General features: G+C 35.5%; 1 long non-coding RNA gene across 1 annotated transcript; it reads right to left on the bottom strand.

Moving 5' to 3' along the window:
* Positions 1 to 3,124: 3,124 nt before the first annotated feature.
* On the bottom strand, positions 3,125 to 4,194 carry LOC126683263 (uncharacterized). The gene is made up of 2 exons (XR_007641664.2): positions 4,108 to 4,194; positions 3,125 to 3,468 (listed from the first exon to the last, which is right to left on the bottom strand). It is a non-coding gene; the product is annotated as an uncharacterized LOC126683263 (long non-coding RNA).
* Between the last annotated feature and the right edge of the window lie 2,445 nt (positions 4,195 to 6,639).

Here is a 6,639-nt window from a genome sequence, read left to right as displayed (position 1 = left end):
GCATGCCCATGAACAACAGCATTCATACCAACAACAATAGAAAATCGCGAGTCAACAACATGAGCAGAAAACCGACTAGTACCTCCCTCCTACTGCATCAAAACCGAGAAAAAGAAGTTGTTGTGTTGCCTTTTGATTTTGAATTCCAGCAAACTATGTCGAGTTGACCCAAGCGTTAAGAAATCAAGTTGAAAAGAGACGAAAGATCACTATGTATCAACAACTCAGCTCCTCTCAAACGACGTCTCCAACGCCACCCTTCCGTCCAAACAACACTAATGAGAACTTGTTTTTAATTCGAAAGATTAAACAGTCTAGGAAACAAGGTACAAGCCGTGCCATTACCACTCCAATGGTCGTTCAAAAGGGATATTGAAGAAACTTTACCAACATTATAAGTCAAGTTGCTAACAAAGATACCTCAAGCATGTTTATCAATACAACAAGCTATCCTTATGCCTTTTCAAATAAAAGACATTTTTTTAACATCCTAATTCAACAAAAAATTCCAACCCACAACATGCGAGAAACTCGAAACAATCTTGTACCAAAGCGAATATCTATTGTTAATACGCATCTTCCATACCCATTTAAAAAGCAGACTTTGATTTCTAACGTTAAGCTTATACATTCCCAACCCTCTATTTTGAAAATCTTGACATATAACTTTCCAAGAAACTTTACTAATAACACGAGATGATATATCACCCTTCCATAAAAACTGCATCATATACGACTCAAACTGATTCTGAATTGATCCAGGCATACTAAACAAGGACATAAAATAAACTGGAATACTGAATAGAACCGATTTAATGATAACTAACCTTCCTGCAGGGAAAAGTAAAGACCTCTTCCATAAATCCAGCCGAGATTTGAAATGCTCCACCACAGGGTCCCAAGAACACGCCGAGAGCTTTCTATTCTAAAGTGGTAGTCCCAGATATTTGATTGGGAAAGAGTCAATCTTACACCCAACCGTTTTTGCCCAGATAGCAAATCAGCCTCACAGACATTAATTCCCATAATAGAGCTTTTATAAAAATTAATGGTCAGTCTAGATATTAACTCAAAACAGCAAAGAATTTGGGTCAAGTTTCTAAGTTGTTCAATGTCATAAGGTAGATAAAGAATGGTGTCATCTGTAAATTGTAGCAGAGATATAGGATTGTGGTCAACAGAAAAGACAAAGCCCTGCATAAACCCTAACTTCTCAAATGTAATCAAAATACGCTTCAGACCCTCCACATCAATGAGAAATAAATAAGGCGAAATTTGATCCCCCTCACGCACACCTCTCTTAAGAGGGATCGGATCAACAGGTTTACCATTAACTAACACAAACGTAGTTGCCGAAGACAAGCAGCACGATATCCACGCAATCCACTTAAATGGAAAATTCATGTAGCGCATAACCGAGAACAAGTACTCCCAATCTATACGGTCAAAAGCCATATGAAAATCAAGATTGAGGACTAGTAATTTTTCCTTCCTTCTGGTAGTAACATGAATCAGTTCATTTTCTATCGTAGAACATTCCAAGATACTTCTCCCCTTTAAGAATGCGTGTTGATTTTCTGAAATCACCATAGAAAGTAAAGGTGCTAATCTCGGAGAAAACACCTTATAAGCAATTTGTAGAGGCTATTGACTAAGCTAATCAGACGATAATCCTTGATATTAATTGAACCTGCCATCTTAGGAATCAACACCATGAAAGAAGAATTAATACTTTTGGGTAAGATATTAAATCTATGAAAATTCGAAAAAAGCTTAATGATTGCATTCTTCATCACATGCCAAGCTTTCACGTAGAAAAAGAAATTAAAACCATCTGGACCTGGCGCTTTCTTAACGCCACATGAGTAGAGAACATAAAAAACTTCAGTCTCCTCGAATAATTTTATCAATTACTCAGCTTGCACATGAGATATCTTATCGAAATTAAGGCCAGAGATATCAAAATCAACTCTCTCCTACCGACTATAAAGTTTGCTGTAAAATTCTCTGATGTGAAAACGCTTGTCCTTTGGCTCTACAAAGATAATAAAATCAACAAGAATAGAAGAAATGTAGTTGTTCCTAAAGTGGGTAGAAGCTATATTGTGGAAGAACTTAGTGTTCTTATCACCCTCCAAATTCCACTTCAGCCTGGATTTCTGAATTCAAAGACATTCAACTCTTCTTTCAACCTCCCATAAATTTGTTTGAAGCGTTCTCAATTCGGCTAAATTCTCTACAAATAATAAGGCTGATTATGCAGCCAAGTCCAGAACAATAATCTTTTGAGCAAGCTCCAAAATTTTCTTATTTTGATCCCCAAAGACATCCACGTTCCATATTTTAATCTTTTGTTGAAGACCCTTATGTCTTTGAATAAGATTAGAAGAGTCTACAAAATCCAACCCCAACTTTCCTCCACAAATTTCTGAACTCTCTATGATCCCACCAAGCATCCACCGAACGGGAAAGCTTCGAGCCCCAATCAAAACCATTTGTAGATCAAAAACAAATCAGAACATGATCCGATTGGCCATTGGCAACGTATCTAAAGACATATCTGGCCAAAATGTTCCTATAGTAGTTGAAACAAACATCTGTCAATACGAGATTTGGAGAAGGAATTTTGCTAAGTAAAAAGTTTTCCTTGAAGGGGGAGATCCAAAAACTCTTAATTGTTGAGAAAATCACGGAGTGCCATCATAGATGCTGAGTACCCTGAGCCATTTAATCTTTCCTCTGGAACCATTATTTCATTAAAATTGCCACTAATGAAAACAGTACCCGCAAAACCAACCAAAAAACTTAATTCATGCCATGATAATAATCTCTTTGAAGCCAAGTTGCTAGCATAAAAAAGAATATGACGACAATAAGCATTATTATGAACAAAATCCATAGAAATCCATCTAGCACTCTTCGAAATAGAAATATTACTAAATAAAACAGTGTTCTAGAGAAGTAGTAAACCTCCTGAAGGCCCAATAGATAGGTGTCACGATCCAAAATCTCGAGCCGTGACCGGCGCTAGGGAATGGGAGTGGTAGCTCCGAATCCCGTAGCAAGCCTAAAAAAGAGTAAATTTTTTTTCTTCAATATAACGTATAATATAAATAAAACGATCTTTCATAAAACATTTTCATAAACTTGAAATATTTACAATACTTGTAACATCGTCCGAAGCGATGTACGATAAGTCAGGGTCTTATTATGCGATGTCACACATCAAGCATAGCCCGGTTTGCAAAATAAAGTAGACGGTTAAAAGCGCAGTTTAAAACTTTATTTACATATCAGAGTTTGGATAAAACATTAAAACCGTTCAACTAAGCCATATTTATAACTAGGACTTGGCATCTACTGCAGCACTATCGATCGACGTCTTCTTATTTACATACTTCCAAAATACGGACTTCTGAACAAGGATAGAAGTCTGTCACGTCAAAACATTTTACCTGAAAGGAAAGACTATTTGGGGGTCAGTCAACGCTGAGTGAGTGTATAATTTACAAGTGAGTATTATTTAAAACAAAATAATGCTATAAATATTTATTCATATGCATCCAAATATAAATTCCGAATGAAACTCTATACCCAGATAAATCATTCATATTCGAGAATCGTTGTAACCATAGTATATAACATCATATCATTTAATCCTTAGTGGTACGGTTCCGAGATAGTTCGACCGAGTTACCGCTACCACGTGGCATAGTCCCGAGATAGTTCAACCGAGTTACTCATGCCACTACTAAATACCAAGGTGTGAGTCCCGAGATAGTTCGACCGAGTTACTCACTAGATACGGGTCCCGAGATAGTTCGACCAAGTTACTCTCATATCCATCAAAAAAAAACATAATCCTTCTTCCGATTTCATATCTCTAATTATAAAGTGCTCAGATCAAAACTGGTGATCACACAGTTTCTATTGCCGCCCAATAGGAAAGCTTGTTCCATCGGACTTACATTGGTTTCAAAACAATGATGCATGTCATTTATAATAAACATTTTAATAATAAAACAATGCTATGCAATTTATATAAAAGTTTTATATTTAAAAGTAATGCACAGTTAATACGTCAAATGTAAACATATATAAACTCACCGCTTGCTACTCCTAAAACCTCGATCGATTAACTGCCGTCTAGCTTATGGTGTTCCTTGTCCGTTAGCTTCGTTCCTTGCCGGATCTAGATAAGATGTAAATTAACTTAAATAAGATTCTTACTCGATAGACTTTATAGACTTAAGGTAAAACGCAACTTAATTCGCTATAATTTAACCAAGTCTAATCTCAACGTAAAACTAACTAAGTAGACCTTTTTAAGGTCTCATAATTCTTAATTATTTCCGTTGAAATTTAGTTCAACTTCTATCTCCAATCTCACACAATCCTAAGTCCAAGATTTTATTGAATAGAAGTTTATAAAACTTCTAGCAACTTGACGTACTAATAAATAAAGTCTTAATTATCGATAAAATTATTAACAACTAAAACGTTCCAAGTTTTATCTCAACTATTCAAATAACTAACATTATGTTATATTCAATCATGTCGAACTCTTAATCGACATTTAACAAATCCATTTTTTTCTTTAGGCGTTACGATTGTTATCGTAACTTAAACTTCTATTTATAGCTTTTAACTTTTAAATAAATTTCATTTTTTTAACTAATTTCAAATATCATTTTAGCTAACTAATAACTAATCTTAACTTAATCTAAAAATGTATATTCATATATTTTTTTTCCATTTCTTAAACCCTTTTATAAATTATTTTCTATTAACTTCATTCATTGTTAATAACCCGTTAAACTTGCGCTTAATCGCACCAATCAAAAACTACACAAACGAGGACCGAAACACGTCGAATTTCCCTCTCCCCCAGCGTCCGGGGGTTGCAATTGCAGCCCTCAAAAGGCTGCCTCAGCTCTGCGACAGAATTCTGCCTGTAAGGGCTGCTCTTGGTGAGCAGCGTTTGCTGCTCACCGGAGCTATCTCCGGCCGCCAAAAATCCAGCCCGTCGAGCACCTAAGATCAGCCATCGTCCTATCCATTTCCTTGCTCAAATTCACCTCAAAATCAACTCTCAAACTCACCAAAATCACAAAGCAAACATCAATTACCATAACTGAATTCAATCACCAAAATTCATTAAATCGATCTTCAATTTTAACCAACTAAAGCTTAAATTGAAAGGGTTAATATGTTTACCTTTGACTAATGGATGATTTGCCTTCAAATTTTGTGAATTTTGGTGAGATTTGGATGAAGATGGGGTGAGGATGTGGGTTCGGCAATAATGGCTTCTAGGTGAGGGTTTGATGGCTTCTTGGAGGCTTAACAGAATGAATATGATGATCATCAAGTGGTCTTCTATAGTGGATCTCAAGTGGGCAAAAAGTTCAATTTAGTTCCTCTATGTTTTTTTTTACAATTTAGTCCAATTCCGTAACTTACGTCGCATCAAACTTTAATACGACTTTGGAATTTAACGAAACTTTCACGATATCTTTTTAATAAAATAATACGGACGATGACATTTAATTTATTAACTAAGGACTTATTTATTATTTTATTTTAAACTATCCTTAATTATTATTAGTCTCGCTAATAATCGCTCAAGCGAAATAATAATTTTCCGATCAAACTATTATTTCTCGATCAATTTATTCTCACCATAATTCTAAATTCCAATCTCTTCTTCGACCTTCTTAGATTAAATTTTTTAACTTAGACTTCGTGGTGCAATCTAATTCCTTTAAAATTTTACGGGTTATTACAATAGGACCCAATCAAAGCAAAATCCAACTTAGGCCATAAATCTCTAACAAGAAAAGCATCAACAATTTCCTTTTTAGACTCCACTAAATTGATAAAAGATAAATTGTGAGTAGAAACCATCTTTCGAATGAATTTTTATTTTCTAGTATTTAAAAGACCCCCTCTACGGTTCCATGAAACAAAAGTAAACGAAAAAGACATAAATAAATAAAAAAACTTGAGGCATGCGAATTCAGGTGTACTGCGCATTTCCAGACGACCTCATTAACAGCTCCCGAAGTGTGGCTGCCTTAGTTTCTTCTCTGAAAAATCCTAACTAAAACCCTATTCGCCAAGTTTTGCCCACTTCAGCCTCAACACTTGAAGTAAAACTATCCACTACAACATTAACGTTTTGCCTATTCATGTTAACAATGTTCGTATTGTATAACTCGTGCACCTCTTCAACTTGACTAGTTGAGCACGAATGAACGATGCTCAAATAATCAATCTTTTTCAGTGTTCGTTGAGCACCATTAACTTGCATCCCATTTGCCCTCTGATCTGAATTATTTTCTGTCAAATATAATTGCTGCTGAACTGACTGCATCCCCTCTAACCTGAGGTCATAATTATTAACCGCCAATAATAATTGTTGATGCTGAACTGTTTCTATATTACTATTCTCACCCCAAAAAGAAAGCGTCGGGCTTCTCCTATAAACTTGAAGCAAATGTTTAAGGCATTGTGGAGAAGCCCCATTATAAGCAACAATAGTTTGAGGTTGATGTTGATGGATTTGGGCGTTCAAACTTCCCGTTAGTGAGTTATTCTTCTCCTCATAACTCTACGAAACATAACTGTTATCAAACA

Source organism: Mercurialis annua, linkage group LG5, assembly GCF_937616625.2.
Source record: "Mercurialis annua linkage group LG5, ddMerAnnu1.2, whole genome shotgun sequence".
NCBI lineage: Eukaryota > Viridiplantae > Streptophyta > Magnoliopsida > Malpighiales > Euphorbiaceae > Mercurialis > Mercurialis annua.
Note: the sequence above shows the minus strand (reverse complement) of the source record. Positions and strands in the feature narration are given on the sequence as shown.